General features: G+C 36.0%; 1 long non-coding RNA gene across 1 annotated transcript; it reads left to right on the top strand.

Annotated features, from left to right (window-relative positions):
* Positions 1 to 808: 808 nt before the first annotated feature.
* LOC141386421 (uncharacterized) lies at positions 809 to 5,240 on the top strand. Its single transcript, XR_012408373.1, has 3 exons — positions 809 to 1,078; positions 1,149 to 1,403; positions 1,731 to 5,240. It is a non-coding gene; the product is annotated as an uncharacterized lncRNA (long non-coding RNA).
* Positions 5,241 to 10,994: the final 5,754 nt, after the last annotated feature.

The following is a 10,994-nucleotide window of genomic DNA, read 5'->3' as shown; positions in this document are numbered from 1 at the left end:
GACTGAATTATTCTCAGCTTACATTCCACTTCTTCTCTACGTATAGCTACAAACCAATGTCCACACAAGCACCAGCTTTGAATTTGTTTCGCATCCCCACTGAGAACTTTCAGCAGCTGATGTTTCATCCACAGCTTTCTAGCACAGCTGTTATGTAACACCGGCAACACTTAACCAGCGGCCAAGATTTACACGGCAAGGCGTTAACTTGATTTAAGACACAAAAGGTTTACACGCTCGCTTATAAAACGCTGTTGAATTTTGTTTGAATCAAGGAATTTATGATTGGGCAGCGTATACATCTACTCCTACCTTGCCGTATACTATTCTCAATGTTTCACTTTAATACTTTCCGCAACTATGCTGGTAGATCATTGGCTTCACGGCACTTTAAAAATTGTCAATATAAATCTTATTTTGTTTTCTGCGTTTCTGCTCAATATCGCAGTCAAACGCTATAAAATAATGTCTTAGCAGTCGCCGTATACTATTCTCGATGTTTCACTTTAATACTTTCCACAACTATGATGGCCGTTTTTCCCAGTATTTTTTCCTTTTATATTGGTAAATCCCACTCAAATTTTAATTTCCAGTACTTCCCTAATAATTCAGTCTCTTTGTCATAGTCTATTCGTCTCCTTTTATCATACACAATAGAAATATAAAAATTCAAATTTTTCCATTAAATTGCCATTTCGCCATATCCCTATAGGGATGGAAACGCGGCTACTCACAGCAACCCTGTACTAATTAGTACCGGTGTAGCTACGTAGTATACTTCTGACAGCTGAGCTTTTCGTTGACAGCTGTCATTAAAACTATTACAAGTTTATACACACACGCATACGTTTGCTTATCTCTTGCAAAAAATAAATTTGCCGCTGAAAACAGAGGAGAAACGTCTGAAAACATTAAAATTTTATAAACGGGTTATAGCAGGCATCATTTACTTTTCGTTGTATAGTCGCCGGTGCATACATATCATCCCTACCCTCTGCTAACTCCAGTTCTTCTGGTTTTGTGTTGTCTGTGTTTATGTTTGTTGTTCGTGATAATTCACAATAACTCTATGACTTTGGTAAGTAATTTTCTGCTAGCAAATGAAACCTTCTTTTTATCAACTATTCCTTTTCTTTGTCCGTGTTTAGACACACGGGAAAGTAAATTCAGTTTTTAGGCAATAGGGGTAGGAAAGAGTATTGATGAGCTCTTTCCTCTCCGCTCTCTCCAAAAAACTCAATTTACTTTCCCGATAAATTTGTGTGTCTAAACACGGACTTTGCAGACTTATGGTACCCCAATTCATTTGCAGTCATGTGATTGCCATCCTGGAGGTAACGCCGGTGGATTCGGCCCCAAGAAACCAACATAGCTTTTGCCATCAAAACAAAATAAATCGCAGGGTAGGGTAAACACTTTGGCATGATTAATTTTTTTGTGAAGTGGATTAAACTGCGTTTCTGTTCGCCCTTCCGCAACAAAACTCCGGCTATCCCAAGCCTGCGCTGGGATGGACGGTGTGCGGAGGGTGTGGATTTGGTTCTACGCTTTTTTATAGCGTTTCTTGTGATTTAAGGCCCAACGTGGGGAACTCCCACACCCTGACTATTGATCAGCCGGGCTGTGCAGCACAATTAGGGAAGTTTTATATTTATATTATTAGTATTATATTTTGTAGCTTCTATTGGACTGTTTACTTTTCTTTACATACGTATTCTTCTTTCCTTTAGTTAATCCCACTCTCAATCTATGTAATATGGCCTGACTCATGGAATACAATTTCAAAGAATTCTATTGTGATTTATACTAGCCCGAAATAAGATGGTAAGTTTGGATTAATGCTATTAACCTTAACTAACACACATATAGGACGTTCACAAAAATATAATTAAATAAATCCTATAGGTATTGCACTTGGTTACTCTATTATCACAGTTGAATTCGTGCCAATAAGCATATCACAGATCAGGTATCACATTTTTAAGTCCTTGGCGTGAGCTACACCTAATGTACGGCCCTGTAAATCTTCTAACTCATACATATTATTGCCCACTAATTTAACTACTCTACATTTAGAGGGCAAATTGAAATTCTTCTTGAAATCGCTTAACACGTAATTCCGCCGATAGACCTCTTGACCAGGTATAAATTTTGTCACTCTAGCACGCTTATTGTACCTTTTTGCACTAGCTTCGTAAGCTTTGTGCATATTTGCTTTAATTTTTTCGTGGATGAGTCCCAGCAAAATGTTTGTAGCCAAAGGAGTAGTTAAATCATGAGTGCAAGTGATTCCGGACTACATCTTTTTACGTGAAAGAAGTCATGATTTTTACAAGGGCATGGTGCAGTGAGGATACTGTCTAATTTACTTCTTAAGCACACATTTTGCATTAGTTCTTTGTAGTGAATAAATCACAACAACATATGATTCAACTACTTCTTTGGCTACAAACAAAGATGTAGTTCGAAATCACTTTTATTATTTTTTGTATACAAATTACTTTTTATGGATGCAAACATATTGCTGTTATTATAATTAACAAGAAACAAATTAAGTTCTTTGTCTTTTTAAGTTTTTTTTTGCAAAATTTTGAAATTTCTAAAATGTGAAAAATTTATGAAATGGATTCAAATCGGACATTGTCAAAATGTGAAGAACGGACTGCATTTTTCATGACTCTGCGTGGACTGCTTCAAAAAAGCTATTCAATCACTACTTCACAAGGAACAACTTCAAATAAATTTTGCTGGGGTGTTAATCGGTCGGTTTTTTGCAGATTCAAGATTTCATGCTCCGTCAGTGACTTAAGCTTTCTAGGCAACATATAGTCGGCTCCCTTGGTATACATGTGATACCCAAATATTGCGAAAAAGGGTGTTACCCCTGTGGCAGCATGTACAGAAGTGCGGAGGGCACACTCTATTTCGGACAAATAGAGGTCCCAGTCCCGATGGCCATTCTCCATATACGCTCTAATAGCCGCCAGAACGGGGAATATGGGGCAGTTTGCATATGGTTGATTTGATATGCACTTATCATTTCTTTAAACTGCTTCGGCGTGAACTGGGCCCCATTGTCACTATGGAGTGTTTCGGGCATAAATATATAAGAGTTGCCACTCTTTGATCTGGTATATTTCCCGAGAAAATCTATATATATTTTTTGGAATGGCCGCTCTGTCTTAACCTCATTACCAATAGAAGGTTGAGTATTGCAGTTTACACTTTTCGTCTCCTTACATATAGTGCACTTTCCGATGCACTGCCGGACCTGAGAGGACATATTTGGCCAATAGAATTGTTCCCTCAACCGACTCAAACTAATCTTACCAGGAACAACGATTATGTTTGCAGGTTAATAGACAAGTGAAGTTTATTTACAATAAAGGAAAATCAAAAACCAATAGTTTAGTACACTTAGTGCAAGGAGAGAGATACAGATTTAGGAGTAAAAAGCTAAGCGTTTGAAATTGAATATAGGGTGACCAGAATAATAATAAAAATAGGTTAATAAAAATATTTTTAGCAACAGCTATCCAAATATCTGGTACGAATGGACCACAATGAAAATGCCAAAATCTGGATTTTCTTAGAAATGCTGGGATGGTTAGATGCTGCGGTGAAATGGAAATAACTTTCTTCGAATTAGAAAGAATTTCCCCTCAGGATGGTATGAAAAGAAAAGATAGAAAAAACACAAGAATTTTAGGCGAAAGAATTGAACAATAGCGAGTATTTATTGTAGGAAATTTGGTGGTTTCGGAAACTAATCTTACCAGGAACAACGATTATGTTTGCAGGTTAATAGACAAGTGAAGTTTATTTACAATAAAGGAAAATCAAAAACCAATAGGTTTAGTACACTTAGTGCAAAGAGAGAGATGCAGATTTAGGAGTAAAAAGCTAAGCGTTTGAAATTGAATATAGGGTGACCAGAACAGTTAAATTGGACGTTAACAGTCAGGTTAATAAAAATATTCCAAATACCACTTCCGAAGTTGAAGCTGACATTATTGCTTGCTTGGTAAGTCAGTAAATTCATAATTCCTCCCCCAAAAATCCCCAGCAAAATTTTATGGAAGTGGTTCCATGAGATGCCATGATTTCACTGGATCTTTTGCATTGGTTCAAATGAAGTCGTGAAAGATCCGATCTTTTCATCAGCATTTGAACCCATTCGAAGGAAGTCGTGAAAGATCCGATCGTTTCATCAGCATTTCAACCAATTCAAAGGAAGTCGTGATAGATCCGATCTTTTCCATAGCATTTGAACCCATTCCATCGATCCAATAGAGATGAATTTTGTGTTTTTATTTTTACACGTATATATAGGTATTCTTTTATTTATCTAAATATGTACGTTTAAAGCAATGTAAGATTTATTATGCCAGGAAGTCCCAATCATTGAGCTAAAAGTAGAGTCGGACTGCACTCTTTGGTATTAGTCATGTTCCTTTACGTGCCTGAGGTTACCAGTTTTAACCCGCAAAGTGTTTCCTTACTTTTAAAAGCATACAATTTATATAAGAGCAGTTCACCACTTTTACCATTTTTGCAACAATTACCATTTTTAAAAGTAAAGGAACAGACCAATTATTAAAGTTTCCTTGCCTGCACTAGAGAACCCCGCTCAACAAGTCGATTTGTAGATCCCTACAAAACAACAAACATTTCCAAAACGTTGTAAAATAAAATTCACGAAATAGTAATCTGCAGTTGGAGTCAATGTCGAAATCTGCACTGCACTGAAGTAAAATCCTTTTGTAAGATGAATCAAAACCTGTTGCGTGCAGCGGCGGTGTTTAGACTGCAACAGCTGGGACGGCCTGAAGTCAAGTTTCTCACTTAAATTTACAAACCTGTCGCTTGCCAAACACATCTTTCCCGAAGTCTGGAAAATAGGCCAGCTACTGAAGCCCGAAAAGGATGCCAGCAAATGTGAATCTTACAAACCGATTTCACTTTTGTCGCCCGTAGCAAGGACCCTTGTGGCTATAGTTCTTCCAGCATCAGAAATAACTTTCCAGTTGCCGATCAATAGCATAGGATCCGTAAGCAGCACAACAACTGCCCGAAAGGCCATCTCTCTCCATCTCCATATTAGCAGAGGACTCACTCAGAGCAAGCCGTGCTCATAATCTAGAAAGAGAAGTCTAACGTTGCAAGAGAGAACGTCTAGATCAACAAGTCTTTCAACCAGGTTTAAGTAGCATTCACACGAATGCAGTCGCAGATGCAGTAAACAGTTATCGTGTGAATTAAATTATAGTTATTTCATTAATTCCTTTGAATTAATAAAATAAAAAAAGAAAATCATTTTTCAATACAGCATTTTCCATTTTCCGAACAAGACAAGACATTTTCCGAACAAGACAATTACATGCCAAAGGGTTGGTGAAAATGACATGCCAAAGATTAGTGAAAATGCTATTCTTGGGAATTGGTTAAGATGGCATGCAAAAGGATTGGTATAGATGCCATGCCAAAGAATTGTTGAAGATGCCATTCAATCGAGTTAGTAAAGATGACATGCTTAGGATCTGAAAATGATTGCATCTTTTGGGGGTCACGCTCTTGTAAAAAGAATGAGTGAAGATGCTGAAAAAATGACATTCCATTTCACTTGCACCCATTCTTGAATAGCATCTTTGGCATCGAACATTTTGCTGGGTCGCAAATATTTTTTATATTTTCACTGGAAAATTCTTGTTCGCACTAACACTACAAAATCATAAACAATAACATCAGCTGATTTTGTCGTTCAAACATAGGGCTGACAAAATACCGATAAAAAACGATAACATCCCGACGATTATCGATTTCAAATCAATTAGTGTTGCCAACTAGGAACTATTTCCGTTAAATTTTTTTTGGTTTTGAATTGTAAGCATGCAACGTACACCGCCAACAAATTCAGCTGCTGCCCAGCAAACAATTAATGTTCAATCCTCAAAACGCAACAGAAATGAAATATCTCACGGCATAGAAACCCCTGCAACACCTACTGGCCTCTCACAAGTGGAATTAATACATCTGATTACCAGCACTATTAATTCAAATCTTGATGAGAAGTTGAAAACATTATCGACGAAGAAAGACATAGAAGAGGTTAAAATAGAAATTTCTTCAATAAGCTCGGAAATGAACATGTTAAGAACAGAAAACCAAGAATTGAAAGAAGAACTGAAAAATGTACGCCGGGAATGTGAAGAGAACAAAAAAGATTTAATATGGATGCAAGAGCAAATCAGAAGTTGCAAAATTTTCATCAGAGGGTTAAGATGCTCTAACGAACCATTACAGGAAGTCAAGAACATGTTACTCAATAAACTGGAGCTCACAACAAATGTAAAATCGGCCCGATAAAATATTCGAAAGGAACGGGAAGATGAGCTTCGTAGTCGAATTTGCAACCGTACAAGAATCCGAAGATGTCATTCGAAACAGTAGAAAGTTAGTCGGTTCTAATATATATATAGAACGAGACTTAGCACCTTCAAGACAACAACTGAAAAGGGTTACACTTTGTCTTAAAACAAAAATAATGGCAATAAGTAAAGAATATAGAATTACTGTAAAAGAAGATAGAATGAGGATCAAGGATACATGGTTCTCCTGGAACAGAGAACGGAAATTAATAGCTGGGAAGAATGATGCTAAGGAAGAGTTAAAGAAGATCTATGGCAACATTATCACTGACATAGATATAAGTTACGAACAGCTACTCTCCGAAACCCTATCAAAAAACTAATAGCACCCAATGTAACACTGCGAAATCTCACAATTTTCTCTTATAACATCAATGGAATGGAAAACAAATATCTACATCCTTCTTTCTTTACTTACATAAACAAACACGATATTATAATACTCACTGAAACACATCTCATAGAAAATAAATTTGAAAATGTTAAAAAATACTTTCCTGGGTTTAAATTATATAACATACCTGCAATAAAAGAGCGCACATATGGGCGTGGAATTGGTGGCACAATATTCGGCATAAATAAAACAGTTACAAATATGGGCTTAATGCATCGTATTATAACATATGAAAATATGAACACATATCAATTTTTCACTCAAACAGGATCCTTATTCACTGTCATCCCTCAGTATTGGAGGCCTGCTCAATGGACAAACGACTTTAATAAGATGTGTAAACTGCTCGAAGAAAATGAGATCAGCAACCCGATTTTGATTTGTGACCTTAATTCAAGAATAGGCGAAATCACACAAGATTTAAATGACGTCTACAAGGAATTATTTATGGCAGGATTGACTGCCAGAAAATCTAAAGATAAAGTTATAAATAGAAAAGGCAACCAACTAATAGAGCTTTGCACAACCAACAACCTCTTAATTTTGAATGGTAGGACACGAGGAGACGAGGAAGGAAATCTTACGTTCATAAGCGCAGTAGGCGAATCTGTCAATGATATTTGTGCGGTGTCCCAAGAGATTTTAAATCTTGTTGAAGAATTTGTAGTGGAAGATGCAACGTGGTCAGATCACTTGCCAATAAGGTTGGGAATAAAAATACCATCAGAATATACAGATAACAAAAGTCTAAATCTATTACCCAAGCTAGCGTGGAATGAAAACAAGGCAGACAGATATCGTACAAAACTAAGACATAATCTTCAAATATCTTTAAGCGAATCCAACGACCTAACACTTGATGAACTTGGAGCTACTATAAAGTCATCAGCTGAATCAAACATAAGAGATATAACACCATTCACACCCAAAAATCCATGGTACAATTATAAGTGTCATCATGCACGAAATAAAGTTTTTTCGCTATTGAAAAACTACAATAAAAATCCCACGCCTGAATCCAAAAGAAAATATTTAGACTCTGTAAAGATTTACAAAGATATATGCAAAAGCAACAAACAAGAACATAATAGGAATCTAATAGATACAATAAATCACGTTAGCGACTCAAAGCAGTGGTGGAAAGCTGTGAAGCAAGTGAGGAATCAAACATTTCAAACAAGGTCAACCATATCTTCAGATACATTTAAGAATTACTTCCAAGAACTCTTAAATCCTCAGCAGAATATACAGCAAATAAGCTACGCGCCATTTCATTATTCAGACCCAATTCTAGACAGAGAAATTTGCTTGTCAGAACTAAATACCATGCTGAAGAAATTGGAGATGAACAAAGCACCAGGAGAGGATCGAATCCCGTATGAGTATATTGTTTACGCTCCAGAGGATTTTCATAAACAACTCATAATCAGATACAACAAAATCCTAAATACCGGTATTATAGGTAATATTTTTATTAAAACCGTAATATTCCCTATCCATAAAAAAGGAGATATGACAGAACCATCCAATTACAGAGGAATTGCGTTCATGAACTGTTTGGCAAAACTGATGATGGCTATTCTAAACGAAAGACTATGCAATTGGGTAGAGCGATATCGTATACTTACTGAATACCAGGCCGGTTTCAGGAAGGGTTACTCGACGGTTGATAATGTTTATAATCTGGCTTCTATTGTGAGTCTTAAATTGAAAGAAGGTAAAAAAGTATATGCTTACTTCGTGGACTTCAAAGCAGCCTTTGACAACGTCTGTAGAAATTCCCTTATATACAAGCTCTCACAACTGGACATATCATACAAATATTTGAAAGTGATCGAAAACATATATAGGAAAACTGAGTATGCAGTTTGGACTGGAGATGAACTGTCAGACTATTTTGAAACCAATTCTGGAGTTAAACAAGGGTGTCTTCTATCACCTCTTCTCTTCACGCTCTGCATAAACGACCTGCATGAAGTCCTACAAGGTGGATTAAATATACAAAATATAAATATAAGGTTATTGTTATATGCAGACGACATAGTGATCCTAGCAGATGACATACGTACTCTGCAGTCTATGATTTTAAACCTTGAAAACTACTGTAGCATGTGGAACCTAAAAGTAAACATGTCCAAATCAGAAATCCTTGTATTCAGAAAAGGAGGACTGCCAAGCAGAGATGAGAAATGGACGTATAATGGAAACGATATAAATATCGTAAACGAATATAAATATTTGGGTGTTACTTTTACACCAAAATTGTCATTCTCAAAACATATAGAAAACAGAACAAACCAGTCAAAAATGGCTATAAACTCCACATGGAAAAATTTCTTGGGAAAAAAAGATGTCAACATCCCAATGAAATGGAATGTATACCAAGCGGTTTGTAGGGCAATACAAACATATGCAGCCCAAGCTTGGGGCTTCTCCCACTTTGATACGGTTGATAAACTTCAACGATATTTTCTAAAGAAAATACTCAAAATCCCTAGCTCTACTCCAAATTACGCCCTCATGCTGGAAACATCGATGGAGAGCAGTCACTTGTATACATTAAATCTGCATTTACAATACCTGTACCAAATAATGTACAAATATCATGACCATCGACTTCCAAAACGGCTTACCAATTTGCTTCTTCAGAGTGAAGTGTTCTGGGTAGCAGAACTTAAAGACATAGCGCAGCGTCTTGATGTTGTATGGCCCAATGTTTCAAATGAATTTGAATGGAAATTGTTCAGTATGAACATTATTGAAAATGAAAAAAATACATATATTCCACGAAAATATGAGGTCAAAAGCTGAAAGTCAAAGCAGAATATATAAATATTTAGATTTTACACGGGGAGAAATGTATTTTACTGACTTTTATTCTAGCGAACAGATTTCCTGGATCTTTAAAGCAATATGTGGACTTATTAATCTAATTGGAACAAAATTCAATGCAAGCAGTGGAGAAAGAAAGTGTACCTTGTGTAACCTTAACCATGATGAAACAATATTGCATTTCTTAGGAGAATGTCCTGTTTTGAAAGAGTTTAGAATACATATCTTTCAATCTGCGATCCTAACTCGCGAAAATGTGATCAGCATATTGGACGGCCGTGAAATCAATCATTGGAGCCAGCTCGTGTCTTATTTAAAAATTACTTTAAAGTACAGAGAAATACTTATAAACGAATTCAATTCCATATGAAATGATACAAAATAATTCTTTTGACAGACAATTTATAATATGTAACTATGTTAAACAAGTTTGTAAATAAAGAAATATTATTATTATTATATATATAATAAAAATATTCAAACAAAAGTTCTATATATGATAATAAACATGTGATAATAAATATATTAATATATGATACTAATTAAACGACATAATACCAATAAAATAATACATAAAAGACAAAAAAAACTGATATTATGAACTGCGGCGAATATTCGGCGCCTAATGACCGACTTCACAAAATGGATGTTTTGATTGCAATAATTTTTACCGCAGTGTAGCAATCTGTCATACAGTATGATGGGAATAGTCTCAACGCTTTTGTGGACTGAATTATTCTCAACTTACATTCCACTTCTTCTCTACGTATAGCTACAAACCAATGTCCACAGAAGCACCAGCTTTGAATTTGTTTCGGATCCCCACTGAGAACTTTCAGCAGCTGATGTTTCATCCACAGCTTTCTAGCACAGCTGTTATGTAACACCGGCAACACTTAACCAGCGGCCAAGATTTACACGGCAAGGCGTTAACTTGATTTAAGACACAAAAGGTTTACACGCTCGCTTATAAAACGCTGTTGAATTTTGTTTGAATCAAGGAATTTATGATTGGGCAGCGTATACATCTACTCCTACCTTGATTTGTTGGCACTTTTATAATTAACATACGTTATTAAGCAGCTTTGTTGTTGTGTTGTGGATATTGTGGTTAAAAACATCTATTGACAGCTTATTGCTGGTAGATCATTGGCTTCACGTCACTTTAAAAATTGTCAATATAAATCTTATTTTGTTTTCTGCGTTTCTGCTCAATATCGCAGTCAAACGCTATAAAATAATGTCTTAGCAGTCGCCGTATACTATTCTCGATGTTTCACTTTAATACTTTCCGCAACTATGCTGGTAGATCATTGGCTTCACGGCACTTTAAAAATTGT

This window comes from Musca autumnalis, unplaced genomic scaffold (genome assembly GCF_047663935.1).
Source record: "Musca autumnalis isolate F117 unplaced genomic scaffold, ASM4766393v1 scaffold_1, whole genome shotgun sequence".
In the NCBI taxonomy this organism is placed as follows: Eukaryota; Metazoa; Arthropoda; class Insecta; order Diptera; family Muscidae; genus Musca; species Musca autumnalis.
Note: the sequence above shows the minus strand (reverse complement) of the source record. Positions and strands in the feature narration are given on the sequence as shown.